The sequence below is a fragment of the Sus scrofa genome, chromosome 14 (genome assembly GCF_000003025.6).
Source record: "Sus scrofa isolate TJ Tabasco breed Duroc chromosome 14, Sscrofa11.1, whole genome shotgun sequence".
Classification (NCBI taxonomy): domain Eukaryota; kingdom Metazoa; phylum Chordata; class Mammalia; order Artiodactyla; family Suidae; genus Sus; species Sus scrofa.
Window position 1 is genome coordinate 134,894,516 of NC_010456.5, and position 15,205 is coordinate 134,909,720.

The following is a 15,205-nucleotide window of genomic DNA, read 5'->3' on the forward strand; positions in this document are numbered from 1 at the left end:
ATGGCCGCAGGGTTCTCAGCTGGAGAGGGTCCCAGGAGCCTGTTCCCCCTCTTTCTCAGTGTGCAGAACTCTGCACACGGACGGCTGGCTCATCCGGAGGGACCCGGGCTGGCACTGTGGGATGAGGTTTGGACAGGCTAGTGCTGGCTCTGAAGAGGTCAGACTTGCCAGGCAGGTACAACTGGGTTTTAATCTCCCCACTTAGCGGTTGGGTAAATCACTCCACTTCCCTGAGCCTCAGTTTCCTCAAAAGCTGGGGATAGTACATCGTGGGTGTGTGGTTGTTGGAAGGTTAAAGAGCATTCAGGGTGCAAAGTCTCACACCTGCTGCCCGGCTCAGAGCAGATGGACAGCATTTTCTTCTTTTCTTATCGCACCTTCTTTCTTTCCTCTCTTTCACTTTTTCTTCCTTTCCCGAGGGTTCTGGAAATAGCTCAGACATGAACCAGACATAACATGAACTTGGGGATTTCTTGAGCCCATACGTCCATAGTCACAGTCACCAGATACACAAAGGCAACACCAGTGGCCTTGTAGAGAAAATGAAAAGAGTCGATTCCACAGTCTCAGGAGGAGCCAGGCTGGCCTCTGAGGACAGAGACAAGCAAGAAGGAGCTGGTTGTTCCTATAATTCAGCGCACTGCATTGAGGCATTTCGTCACTGGTCCACAGCCCCTCACCTGCTGGGAAGCACAGTACCCTCAGAAGCCCTGGAAGCTGCTCCAGCCTCTCCAGGTTAACTACATGGCTCACTCTCGGAGAGCATCGCGTTAGAAACTACCAACAACTGTGAACGCTTACAAATAATCGCCTCCTTTGGAGGAATGTCAGAGGAAACTCAAATGACCACGTCTAGAAACAACTCTGAAAACTCCTCTTTCCGTCCTTCCTTTTCTCTCCAGGTCTCACGCAGTCCCTGCAGGGGCTCTCAGACTATAAACACTTCACTCTCAAAATTCTGCTTCCACGTGCCCCAGGTCCTTAACCCATGTGGCTTTAAAGTCTGTTCCATCTCCGACTCCCTCTTCCCTCTCACGGCTCCAGCCTGCATCTCTCTACCCAGTCTTACAAATCTGGGACGTGTATGTGTGCTGGGGGTGGGGTGGCAGAACTCTCCCTGGAGGACAGAGCAGGAAGAGAAGAGGATCCAGGACGGGGTGGGGGTGGAGGAGGTGACAGGGTGGGGGCATCACACATGGACATCTTGTCTCCATCGCGCACGCCCGCCCGCAGACCAATAGCGCTCCCCAGAGTGAGTGGAGCTGGTGCCCCCGGGCTTTCTCCAGTGTGGCTTGTGTGGAAATGGCATGCGAGGATCCTATGTGCTTGGTGAGATCCCCAGGCCTCTGTAGACAGGTCAGAATTCTTCTAGTCCCTTCTTTTTTGAATAGAGGTACTGAGTAATTTTTAAACTACCTAGGAATTAGTTTTGTAAATTCCACTCAGCCTTAGGCACTCAGTTTCTAATAGAACCAGACATTTTTGTATCTCCCTGGATGTAATAAAGTTGAATCAAAGCTTAGCGTGTTCTGACTGTAACGAAGTCTTTCCTCCGCTGGGTGACGAGTGACTTCACCTGTTCTACACCATGTGCTTGCTACCCCCTGCCTCTCCCAACTGCTGCCTTCAGCTTGATTTGGCGGCCTTGTACCCTTGCATTTCACACTGATGAGCTTAGATGCAAGAAGGCTGGCTCAGAATTCCCCTGTCCTTTTATTTATCTAATGGTCAATGAGCCTAGGTATGAGCAACCCTTTCTGAAAGGCTGGAGGATATTTAGAATGGGGACTTTTTTTTTGGAAAGCAGCCTTTTCGATACTAAATACACCACATAAGTAACAGTGTATTTGTGTGTGTGTGCACGTGTGTGTGTGCACGTGTGGGTGGGGGGGTGTGTTTCAATGGGCTAGAAGAACAAGCAGGGAGGTCTGGCCCATTAGGCTCACAAACTGCTGTGTTATTACTATTGCAGCTACTACCAACAATGGCTTCCATTGCTAGGGCACTTTATTTTAAAGTATTTGACCTGCATGGTCTCATCTGGTTTCCTCAGAAGCCCTCGGGTCTCAGCTGATAGATTCTCTTTTGCAGAAAGTTAAGATGTTTAACGCGATCAGGCTTTGGAGGAGGAAGGCTGTACCTCATGGTCTAGGCAGATGTGCTCCCTAAAAGTTTCAGGTAAGCTGCCGACTCTCCCTGCCCAAGGGGACTATGGTGAGCTCTGCCACCTCCTGGCCAGGCCTCTGGTGTGGCCCCCAAACCACCACGAGGTCCCTCTGTTTCCTCCCCGAGAATCGCGGAGCTCAAACGGGACCCTATAGTGGAAGTGAATGTAAAGCTCACTTAATTCAAAGCCCAAGGGGTCACATGATTTGCCCAGCATCTGAAGGTCGGTGACAGGGCTGGGACCAGACCCCTGCTCTCCTGGTTCCCACTGCTCTGGGTGTGTTCACAGCCTAAACACACAGTAGGTGCCTTTTCAAAGGAAGGCATAATTACACCTCTGGAGATGCAAACACTCACCCCAGTTCTAACCACTTCTGCCTCTGGGGGATATCGTGCTTTCTAAAAATGCAGCAGTTTCATTTGAAGTGCTGACTCTGGGGTGTTTTTTATCCTCTCCTGCCCCCAACCTGCTGAATGGTTTCTATTTTCCCACCTCTCCCACACCAATCTGCAACCCAGACGCTCCACACGCTTGGTCAGGTCTGTCCCGAGGGGTTCCGGAGTGCCCCCCGACTCCATCTGCTTCTGAGTCCTGGGCTTCCTCACCCGTCTTCACCCAGCCTCGGCCAGATCAACTCGGGGTCAGCTCTCCAGGAAGCCCTTCTGGCCCCCTTGTCCCACCCCAGCCCCTTGTGGTCCAGGGGTCCCTCCTTTGCTGGCTTCTCCTGGGTGGGGGCCCTGGGCTGGGCAGGCAGATGCAAAGATGAGCAAAATGTGGCACCTGTCTGCAGAGAGCAATGACACAGGGAGACAGGACAGTGCTGGGCTTGTAGTGCTTCCTTCTCTTGCCAGTCACACTGTCCCCTAGTCTGTCCCCTGCTGTGCACCCCAAGCGGCCTGGGAGGCAGTCTTAACCCCATCTGTGTCCCTGCACCGAGCACAGGTCCAGGCATACACGTCCTGTCCCTTCAGTGGACGCATGAACCACTAAACGAGTGAATGAATGGACCCAGCATGAAGGTGTGTGCGGGTGCGTAAGACGCCATTCAAACCTAGATGCTCCCCGCAGACTGCCTGCCTGTTGGGCACATGTGCTGATGGAGAACTTCCCTGAGCCCATACGCCGGAGGAGAAACAAAGGCATCCCCCTTCCCAAGAAACTCCTGCTGAAATACTCGGCAAACATGCTCATTTCTAGCAAACTGGGGTCAAAGATCAGGTTCCACCAGGACGAGAATTTATGTAAGTGATTTATGAAAGGAGTGCTCCTGGGGCCCCAGGTGGGAGTGGGACAATTTCAGGAACAATTTGGCCCCAGCCTGATCCTGCAGGGAGTCCTAGAGCATGTGTTACCCCTGTGATGGCTTGTTCTATGTGTCACTTGGCTGAGCTAAGGGGGCCCAGGTAGCTGGCAAAACATGACTTCTGGGTGACTGTGTGAGGGTGTTTCCAGAAGAGATTACAGGTTGAGTTGGCTGAATAAAGATCACCCCTCCCAACTTGGTGGGCATCACACAGTCCCTTTAGGGCCCAAATAAAAAGGCAGAGGAAGGGCAAATTCTTTCTCTATGTGAGCTGGGACATCCTTCTCCTGCCATCAGACACTGGTGCTCCTGGCTTTCCAGCCTTCGGACTGGGACCAACACCTACACCATCAGCTCCCCTGGTTCGCAGGCCAACCTTCCTGGTTTTTCAGCCTGCAGACGGCATCATGGGACTCAGCCTCCAGAACCACGTGAGCAATTTCTGTAATACATCGCCTCCTGTCTGTATCTCTATCTGCATCTCCACCTATGTTCATGTCTATACCTATATCTATATCCATCCATCCTTTTGCTTCTGTTTTTCCAGAGAACCTGACTAATGCATCTCAAAGCTAAGCCCAGAGGAACTCAGAAGCCCTTTGGACCCCAGGAGCTGGCAGACAGGCCTCTGAAGGAGCCTGGGCCAGGAGAGGCAAAGGCCAGGAAGCTGGGATTCTCAGAGGAACACCTACACCTTGTTCGAAAGCCTTGGGAAGGGAGACCTCGTGCTTCAATCTTTTCCTTCAGAGTCTAGGTGACAAATGCCGAAGGCCCCATTCAGTTCTCTCTGAACGCCCTGTACCCATCCTGCAATCACATCCTCTGGATGGACAGAGAAGGTCGATGCCTCGGCCATGGGCTGAACCCAAACACGGGCTCTGCCTCCAGTCCTAAGACGGGCTCTGCCTGCGCCCTCAAGTCCTTTGCTAAAGACTCTATCAGGCTGTCCGGGTGAGCAGGGGTGGCTCCGTTAACCCAGGAAGACAGGGAACAGTCTTTCTGAAGGTCAAAGCCAATTTCTGAGAGCCTGGTAAACTGCTGGGGATGATGGACGAGAAGGATGCCACGGGCCCTGCGGGCTGAGGACAAAGAGACCAGGGCCCCCTTTCCTTCCTGGCTTGAGTTTATTTCTAGAAAATGTTACTTTTTTTTTTTTTTTAATCATTAAAAGCTATATGCAGGAGTTCCCGTCGTGGCACAGTGGTTAATGAATCCGACTAGGAACCATGAGGTTGTGGGTTCGATCCCTGGCCTCACTCAGTGGGTTAAGGATCCGGCGTTGCCGTGAGCTGTGCTGTAGGTTGCAGATGCGACTCGGATGTAGGCTGGCGGCTACAGTTCCGATTGGACCCCTAGCCTGGAAACCTCCATATGCCATGGGTGTGGCCCTGAGAGGACAAAAAAAAAGCTATATGTGTGGAACGCACGGCCAAAATATTTTAGTAGGACACGCCATTGCCGCCTCACTCCCTGCTGTCTCCTGTTCTTAAGAATGAAAGCGTTTCTCTCCAGAAAAATGAGGGCTAATGTTAGGAAGACGTGCTTTGGGAATTACACCACTTAACTGATTCTGTAAGTGTTTACAGCAAACACAGCCTCCGTGGAAACTTTGGAGGGAAAGAGGAAGCCCTTCCAAGCCTTTATGAAAGGTAGCGGCACCCCCTCCAACACCGACGCCGGGGAGAAGGCGTGGATCACAAATAAAAGAGCATCTCAGAATTCAAAAGGAGGAAGCATAGCCGGAGGGGAAGAGGGGAGGCAGAGACACATGAAAAAGACATCATTCCCACTTTGCTGATTACAGAGCGCAACCAAATCCTCCCACGCCGGAAAGAACAAAGTGCTCGTTGCGAGCAGCCCTGGAGCAGAAGGGGATAGTGGCGGAATCCCTTCTTATTAAGGAGCAATTAAGTTATTAGGAGATCTCAGAGAAGTTCCTAGGGAACAGAGCCACTTTGTACACTACAAACGACCTCTGAGCCCTTTACAAAATCACAAGCTGCAGCACCGTTGTGTTCCTGGGTAGTTTTTGGCTGCTATGTTCGCTCATTTACTCAAGAAGTCAAGTGCAGGCCACGGCAACCCATCTGTATGGACCCGCAAAGTCCTGAAGAAGAAAGGATCCTACCTGGGGTTAGAAAACCTAGACTCCAGTCCCCACTTGGCCAGGGGTGTGGTCTGTCCCATGGATTTAAAACTCTAGGGGCTCAGATTTCTCCCCTATAAAATGAGACTCTGATAATGCTTCTCCGAGCAGGTGAAATGGCTGTGTAAACCAACCAGTCCTTTCCAAAGGTGAGTTATTATTTTTGTACAGTTCCCTGTCGGAATGCGGCAACCACATACCCCTGGTTTGCCCAGAAAAGTCCCAGATTACACCTGTTTTCCCAGCCCCTTTTCACTTTTACCCATGTCTCAGTTTGACAGATAAATGATACCATCACCTACTGGTAGAACCATCTGTTCAAGAGAAAAGCGTGAGAAGCAGCCCAGAGTTCCAACCTGACTTGTCCCATGGCAGCAAATTTCCATATCTCACTAGTCATTCGGGAAGCTTCCCCTTGGCCCGACAATACCTGCTCTTTTTGAAGCTGCATCCAAATCAGGTGTGAAAATGAACTGTGTTCACAGAAATGCATATTCTGCGGTACACACACAACATAGTTTCTCAAAAAAAAAAAAAAAAGAAAAGAAAGAAAGAAAAAAGAGGGAAAAATCGTGATTTGTAGAACACCCACTATGAATGCAGAATCTGGGCATAAGGAAGTGTTTTCCTGCACAAAGGCGTCCTTGAGTTCAAAAACTGAATTACGGTATTTCAAGGTATCATTGCTGACCTCTACAATAAGCACAAAGCACTGGCTGAGCCTGGCAGCAGCTGAAACCCCAGAGAGCTGGAGCTTACCCACGGAATGAGGCTGCTGAGCTGTGGTTGGGTGGGAGACAGCGCTGAGGCCAGGGCTTGGATCCTAACTCTCGGCTCCCCTGCCCTGTTTCTATTTCCTGACTTGGGGAGGGGCTGGTACCTACCTCCTGGTGCTGTTTTGAGGGCTAGGAGGGCTGGTGCTGGTAGGGTTTCCACAGCCCCTGACACAGCAGATTGCCTGTGAGTTGCAGAAAGGCTTGTCATTCTCAGTCCTGCTACTCCCAACAGATGGCCTGCCAGAGTCAACGAGCACCTTCTCAGGTAGCCAATACATGGCTGAAGCAAGGGGCCAGCCTCCGACATCCCTCTTCAACTCTGGCCTTGATCCAAACACTCGTGAGAGTTGTCCAGATTCTCAAGTGTGGTCTGTGAATTTGGATCCTAGCTGCACCCATAAGCCATTGCCCCAATAATGCTGCTATCAACTACCCCAAACCTCAGGGGCTTGGCAAGACAGCAACGATTTATCCTCACCAACGAGCTGGTGTCAACTAATCGAGGCTGGGCTCTGCTTCCGCCTGCTCGGACTGGGGGGGTTTCAGAGGCAGCTCTGCAAGGACCTGTCTTTCCTCTTCCTGCTGCAACCAGGGCCCTACCCAGAGGATCCTCCTCTGATGACAACGGCAGGGGAGAGAGGGCCAGTGGAAACCCTCCAGGCCTCTCAAGGTCTGGGACCAAAATCAGTCACTGTCACATATCATTGACACATACCATGGACCAGAGCCAGTCACATGGCCAAGCCCAAAGTCAACACTCCCCGCAAAGGACCACAGCAAGGATATGGTGGGAGAAGGGGTTAAAGAACTGGGCTCAATTCACAGTATCTCATCTTCTGAAGAAGAGGATGGAGCAAACAAATTCTGAGTCCCTCTTACGGGCTAGGACTTGTTGCAGCTTTAAGAAGCCCTATGAAGTAGATAATTTATCTTTGTTTTATAGATAAAGAGACGGAAGGCGAGGACTAAATCAATTAGCTTTCGCTAAATAACAAAGCACTCCCACCATTTATCTAGCTCACGACCTGCCCAGCAACCTGGGCTGGGCTAGACGGGCTCTTTAGAGCTGATCTCCGCTGAGGCCGCTATGCATCCACGGTCAGCTGGCAGGTCGGCTGGAGGCTGGTGGCTGGAATGGCCTCGCCCACCCACGTGGTGGTCATCTGGCCATCGGCCAGGCAATAGGGAAGCCCAGGCCATGTGTCCCTCCCCACCCGGCAGATAAGCCAGGGTCTGTTTCCATGTGGATATCCTGGTCCCCCAGCAGCGAGAGAGCCGTCCCCCTGTGTGCAGGCACTTTTTCCACCCTCACTGGCAGGAGGCCAGCCTGGAGCCCGCGTGGGAGGGGACGAGCCATGGGAGCAGGTAGAGGAAGTGAAGTAAGTGCCGGGCCCTTGGGAAATCTCCACAAGCACCTTGCTCAGGGCACACAATCAATGCAGGGCAGGCTTCCTTCTTTGGTGTTTTGGGCTGCCAGGCATGTGGGAAGCACAGCCTGCCAGGCATTTGTGTGCCAGACACGCATCACCTCCCACCAGGCCACATACACTGCCTGATCCTCCCTGGACTCATACACAACCCGAGAGGCTCACGTCGCAGGAGTTAAATTAAAATTAACCAATAAATGTATTTACGTGACCTTTAGAAAAGCGATGTGAATGTCTCGGAGGCAAAATTCACTTTCAGAAAAAGAAATCCTGCACATGTGACTCTAGACTAATTCTCAGAAAGCATCTTGATAGGCGCACATAGGGGATTCCGTAGGTCTCTGCCCTCACGCCCCAGCAGGGCACCGACTTGTCAGGCTGTTGCTGGGCCTGGTTTCTAAAGGAGCACCTAGGGTTGGCTGAAGCTGCCCAGGGCTCAGCAGGGCACCGACTTGTCAGGCTGTTGCTGGGCCTGGTTTCTAAAGGAGCACCTAGGGTTGGCTGAAGCTGCCCAGGGCTCAGCATGAGCCCTGACTGCGGAAACATGTTCAAATGCACGCACCCATTTTGCATCCTCTGTCTGGACAAACGCAAAATCATTTTCCAAATTGCAGGGGGTGGGGCGGGGGGAAATGTGTTCGGTGTTTTTGCAATTAGTCACGCTTCGGAATATCCTGGGGAAAGTCTACTCTTGAGTTATTATTGACATAGTGAAGTGGAAGAGGTTAAAAAGAAGGCTGCAGGCACCATTAATTAACCTCGCCATTATTTTTATTTCCCCGTGCATTTTTCTGACGGGTGGGAGATCACGGGGTCAAACCCTGTTAGAGCTGCAGGCGTCCGGGTGCTCGCCCAGCCCGAGCCTCCTGCCTTCCAGAGACGGAAGGACCGAACAGAAGGCAATCTTCACAACCACTGCAGGCTGCCCGGCAGGCACGCATCCTGCTCCCATGCTGTTTGGGAAGTGGTCCTTCCTCCAAAACCTACCAGTCCTCCAGCGGCTGCTTCTGTGCTCCTCCAGGAAGCCTTCCTGGGATGGGTTTCTCCTTCTTCTGTAACCCTCAGCCCTTCCTTAGGGCCTCCTGGCAGTGGGCACTAGCGTTTCCTGCCCAGCTCCCCTCTTTAGGACAAAAGCATTCGTCCCCCAGCTGCCCTCAGCTGCGGTCCTCACTGCCAAGTGCCTGTGGCCACAGAGCAGACTCACTCAGTTCCGTGCCTCGGGGAAGCCTGCAGCCAGGCACAGGCTGAAGCCGGGAGACCAAGGTCAGCCCATGTCCCTCGACGCGGGCCCCTCAGGCTTCGGAGCTGCTGGGGGCCCCCTTCCCCTCCTCAGGACACCTCTGAAGGCAGCTCTCCCTCTCAGAGTCTGTCTCCAGGGAATGTGACCCGAGACATTCTTGGTGGCACCCCGTGTCTTATGGTTTGCTAACTGGGTGCTCTGGGACTGAAACCACACTGATGTTTATTTTTCTGAAACCTTGATGGCTAAAAACGAGGGAAACTGCAACTCGAAAGGTTCCTCCTTAGCGAGAGGTGGAGGCCCACCTGGTCCCTGCGAAAAGACTGTGCATCCGTCGGTTTGGGGGCGAGGAGGACATTGTGGTGTCCTTGGGGTCACGCAACGTGGAGCCCCAAGCCTGGGATGAAGAGCGTGAGGCCGCCACTCGATCAAATACCCTGCACTGATGCTCCAGGATGTCTCGGCCAGGCAGGAGCGGCACCTCCTCAGGGGACGCAGTCGTGGGTGGGGAGTCAGTCCTGTCCTTCTCTGGCCGACAGGAAGCACGTGGCCTCAAACCGACTCAGGTCAGAGGAAGACGATGAAAGCCATCCCCTCACCCCGGAGGAGCGGGCGGGCCCTGCCCAGCATGGCCGTCTGGGATGGACACCCAAGGAGAAGGCCAAAACGGGGCCCCCGTGACTCCGGGAGATGTGATTTCCGGATCTGTTTAGATTTTGTCTTCCTTTACACCGCGGCTCTGGTGTCACCCTCAAGCCTCCGTGGCCGTGTAGACATAAGGGAGGAGGCTGTGTCCACACTGGGGTGGAGAGGAGCAGACAAGGAGAGTGGTATGAAGGAGCGGACGCACCCAGCCGCGGTGACAAACTCATTCCGTCAGCTTCGCGGGATGGACGCACTCTTCTGAGCCTCAGAAACACCTGGGGTGGCAGCAGGGGGACGCGTGAGATCAGGACTTGTTGGCTGGGAGGCGATGGAGAACTGGGCCCGTGGACTCTGGCTGGGGAGCTGTTTACACCCCTGCTCAAGGTCACAAGCTCCTTGAGAGCAGATGCACGTCTCCTTCCTTCCTTGGGTCACCCTTCGTTGCCTGGTAGGGTGTGTGGCCTTCATATTTGGATTCTAAAGCAATCATCCATTACAGAGGGCACAGTGGTGCCACCTGCTCAGGGTCCCAGAGACAGTGAGGGGCAGAGCCTGGGCTAGAACCTGGGTCTCCAGATCCCTGGGTCTGTGCTCCCTCCGTTGGCCATCGTTTACTGCTCGGGAACTATGAGTGCTCTGAGAAGAACTAGGGTCAGCTTCAACCTCCTAGGAGAAAAGAGCCAGTGGGTTCCCTTGAGTCAAGAGTTGAGCACCCATGGGCCAGCAGTCCCCAGCCCAGGGTCTGTGATGGGCAGAACTCTAAGATAAGCCTTACTCTCATGTACCCCTTCTCTGTGCATATGACGAGCGATCACTCCTGTGATGATGGTATGTGACGTGGCGAGGGGTTCGGCAGCTGTACTTAAGGTTACTGATCAGCTGACCTTATGATAGGAGAGTATCCAGGTGGGGCTAACATAATATCGCGACTTCTCTCTGGCTGGGGGCAGATAGAGAAATCAGAGAGGTTCAAAGCACAAAAAGGATTCAATGCTTCATCCCCGACTTTGAAGGTGGGGAAGACCACACACAAGGGCTGAAAACTAGGCTGTGGGAGCGGAAAGCAGCCCTGCTCAACAGCCAACAAGGGCACAGGGACCTCAGTCCTACAACCGCAAGGAACCGAATTCTGCCAACAACCTGAATGAGCAGATTCTTCCCTAGATAAGAGCCCAGCAGGCTGACACCCTGATTTCAGTCCTGTGAGACCCTGAGCTGAGCCCAGCAGAGCCCAGTGGACTTCTACCCATGGAATGATGAGATAATGGGTGTTTTTCTAAGTCACCACACATGTGGAGATTTGTTATACACAAACGGAAGACTGATGCCGTCTTCTCTGAAAGCTCCTTGCAGTAGGTTCTGGAGCATGGCAGCCTGTGGATGAATCTGTTACTCATATCAGCCGCACAACCTCTGAACCTCGGTTTCCTCATCGTAAAGTGATGGATAAACACCTATCTTTCAGGTTGGCCCCGTTTACTGGAGTCTGAGGTAAGTGGCCACGCTTGGGAGAGCCCTTAATCACTCGGCACCTCACGCGTCTCCTTGGAAAACGGGGCCCCATTAGTTCTTATCTTAACATTACTGTAAAGATCAGATCAGATGAGACCACAGACAGACGACACAACCGCTATGTTCGTGTGTGTGTGTGTGTGTGTGTGTCTTTTTTTTTTTTTTTTTTTTTGGTCTTTTCTAGGGCCGCACACACAGCATATGGAGGTTGCCAGGCTAGGGGTGCCAGCCTACACCGGAGGCACAGCAACGCAGGATCCCGAGCCACATCTGAGCCCTATACCACTGCTCATGGCAACACCAGATCCTTAATCCACCGAGCGAGGCCAGGGATCGAACCCACAACCTCATGGTTCCTAGTCGGATTTGTTAACCACTGAGCCACAAAAGGAACTCCATGCTATGTTCTTTATTTACTTCACCAGCCTAAGCAAAAACCACAGGTATCACACACCCAGAAACAGGCCATAAAGGATACTTCCTGACAGCATATCATCAAGCATCTCGTATTTGTGTGCCCTCTAATTACGGAATGTACTGAACACTCAAGACAAAAATGCCTAAATATCAGAGTTCCCATTATGGCGCAGTGGAAACAGACCTGACTAGTATCCATGAGGATGTGGGTTTGATCCCTGGCCTTGCTCAGTGGGTTAAGGATCCAGCCTTGCCGTGAGCTGTGGTGTAGGTCACAGATGAAGCTCGGGTTCCGCATTGCTGTGGCCGTGTCGTAGGCTGACAGCTGCAGGGTGGATGTGACCCCTAGCCTGGGAACTTTCATACACCTCATGTGTGGCCCAAAAAGCAAAAATAAAAATAAAAATGCCTAAATATCATATAATCCCCTTGGTAGCCAAATACCTCAGTGCAATATGCTATTTGCATTAAGAAGTAAGACGTCATGAAAGAGCAGGGAAGCCGGAGATTTTGAGCCTTACTCAGCAGTGAGCACAACTGGCTTCATTATTTTATCAGGAAAGAATCTGTGCCAAAGAAGCCCCATCACCAAAGAGTTTTTGCCCTAAGAAGTCGTCATATCAGAAACCATGTGGTCGTTCGTCTTTTCATTAAGATCCCATCCCCGGGTGTCCCACAGGGGAAGCTCCTGACTAAGACACAGACGGGCAATAAATTAGAGGAGACAGCTGACACATCAGCACGGAGAGGCCACCGGGCCGGCGGGGGGACCGAATGCTCTGGATGTAACTGTCTCCCACTCATGGTGCCACATCTGGGCGCCTGTGATTCATGGGTGCCCCAATCACAGGCCCCATGTTATCTAATAGATTTCCGAAGTTTTCCACCAAGCCTTTTATTTTCAATGACAGTTATTTCTATTAATGGGTGGGCCCTGTCAGTTTCCTGACCCCGGTCGGGGAGAATGTCTTTCTGTTCAAATGGCAGGCATCATTTCTGTGAAGTGATGCATGGAGAGGAGGCAGCCAGAGCAAGGCACCTCACGCCGGGCTGTCACTCAAGTTGACATCTCCATGTCGGAGCATTTTCTCCAAGTTTTCTCCATGTGACCTGCAAGTTAAAGATCAGGGGGCTCCCTTCATCCAAGCCATCCCTGTGCCAATCATCTTTACCTAAAAATGAAAGTTACAAATAAGCCAGCGCCACTGTTCATGCTCCTCTGCCTGGCCCATCTCTTCCCCGTCAGTCTCTCGCCTTCACTACGGATGTGGGGCACCTCTCCTCCCACGTCAGATCACAGATCAGCTGCTCCCCTTCTTCCGCTATTTGCCTTCCCTCACCTTCGGTGATGTTTTATAAAACAATTGCGTCCTCCCAGCCTTCACAGGAGAGAAGACTGTTCCTTCCACCTTTCCGCCCTCTTGTCTTTTCCTCTTCCTTCCTCCCCTTCCCCCACATCCTCCTCTTCCTCTTTCCTCTCCATCCCTTCTCACTCCTCTTTCTCTCATCCCTCCTTCTTTATTCCCTCCCTGTCCTTGCCTTCACACTAGGAAGTTAAGGTTTGACCCTGCCCTGCCCGGCTCCCTTCTTCACATCTGCTGGCTGCTGCCGCCCCACACCCCTGTCCCAGGACTCTTCCACCTGCCAGTCTGAACCCCTGGCCCTCCTGACGTCTTCCTCTTGCCCTGCCTGAGCCTCCTGCTTGTGACTGAGTCACTTCCCTGATGAGGACCTGCCCCCTCCCCTGAGACCAGCCGCACCTCTCCCCCCAGGACCTCTGCTTCCCTCAAGAGCCACCACCCAGGTAAGAGTACTACTCTACTCATTCATTCCACTCATTTTCATCCAGCACCTTCTACGTGCCAGGCTCTGAGGAAGGGCTGAGGCTTCCAAGGTGAAGGTGACAGTCACAGCCAGGGCTCACAAGACCCATGAAGCCTGACAGAGAAAACAGACACCCAGCCAGCATCTGCTGTCACATGTTCATCATACAGTGACAAGTGTCACAAAGGAAGACTCTGTCATCCATCCCACACGGGTGTGCCCACCCCTGGTGAGGGCCACCCAAAGTGCTGTTCCTTGAGAACTACCTCTGCTTTTAAGAAGCGCCTGCACGTGAGGACTGAAGGGGGCGCACCCTCAAGGGTGGACGTGGCCGCCCGCTCTTCTCCCGCATCCTCGGGATGCTGGGCTGGAGGCCAGGGACTGGAGAGGGCAAGAAACTGCATTGTGGTCCTTCGCTCAGGAGGGGGCTGACCCGGTCCCCACCCTCATCAGGCTGCCCTGCAGGGTCAGGTGTGTGCCCAGTGCTTTGCGCCTGCAGCACATGCCCCCAGACTTCTCTCCCGCTGGGACCACTGCCTCCCAGCATCTGCCGTTTCCCTCACTGGGGCGAAGCTTGACCGTGAAGCCGAAGACACAAGTGTGAGCACTGAGGTGTGAGAGCCCCAGGTGTCTCGCTACCACAGAACGAAGGAAAAGGGACTCGAGCAGTGAAGATGGGGAAGAAGCTCATTAGCGTCATCAGCCCCAGTTTCCCACATGTGACGTGGGGATGGTGACAACACAAGAGACCTCTCCAAAGCACCGAGCACGTGGTTTGCACAATGTCGATGCTCTTCCCTGCTACGTGCGTCCTCAAGGTCCCAGTGAGACCTGACGCTAACTGACAACGTGGGGGCGCTGGAGGCGTCACAGCGGGAACTGGGCACCCACCTCGACATCCCCAGCGCCGGAGAGGGCCAGGCGCGCAGGCAAGCGCGATGCCACCTCGTGCTCTCCTTGCTCCCCCGACGGCGATCACGTGGAGGGAGGCAAACCGAGGGCCGGCAGACCCCGCGGACTGTGGGGAAAGAGGCGTGTACTCTGCACACCAGCCTCCATGTCTTCTACACAGACCGTGGCAACGTGAGGCTCGCACCAACTTTAGGAACTTTTCACCTGACGTTTCTCCTTCCAACTCAGAAGTTCATAGACGTCGCGTGGAAACTACACATCGTCAGCCGACGTTGCTGACCTCATGGCCCAGGGGTCATTGGGCAATCGAATGCTCCACCCGGAAGACCCGCTTGAGGATACGAGGAGTTAAAAAAACCAAAACCGGAGTTCCCGTCGTGGCGCAGTGGTTAACGAATCCGACTAGGATCCATGAGGTTGCAGGTTCGGTCCCTGCCCTTGCTCAGTGGGTTAACGATCCGGCGTTGCCGTGAAATGTGGTGTAGGTTGCAGACGCGGCTGGGATCCCGCGTTGCTGTGGCTCTGGCGTAGGCCGGTGGCTACAGCTCCGATTGGACCCCTAGCCTGGGAACCTCCATATGCCGCGGGAGCGGCCCAAGAAATAGCAAAAAAAAAAAAGAAAAAAAAAACTACTGTTAACTTTTAGACTAAAAGAGCAAGCCAAAGTCAGATAGCTAAACGGGGAAACCATGCACAAACGTCAGTCACAGGGCAGATCAAAGCACACGGCGATCTCTGATAAAGACCAAGAGGGACAACTCAGATTTTTATGTCACATGCTGACAAATGGCTGAAGGAGCAAAAAAATAAAAGCACCCAGTAACCTCATTTCTCAA

The 15,205-nt window shown here is 53.0% G+C and overlaps 1 long non-coding RNA gene across 4 annotated transcripts in view; it reads right to left on the bottom strand.

Annotated features, from left to right (window-relative positions):
- LOC102160613 overlaps nt 1–15,205 on the bottom strand; it is a 91,047-nt gene that overhangs the window by 28,842 nt on the left and 47,000 nt on the right. The window contains exon 6 of one of the 4 annotated variants that reach the window (XR_002338832.1): nt 8,573–10,370. The exons of 1 other annotated variant lie outside the window; for it this stretch is intronic. This is a non-coding gene — a long non-coding RNA (uncharacterized LOC102160613). Of the gene's footprint in view, nt 1–8,572; nt 10,371–12,042; nt 12,806–15,205 lie in introns of those variants that run through there. 2 more of the 4 variants (XR_002338829.1, XR_002338830.1) reach the window with 2 other exon arrangements.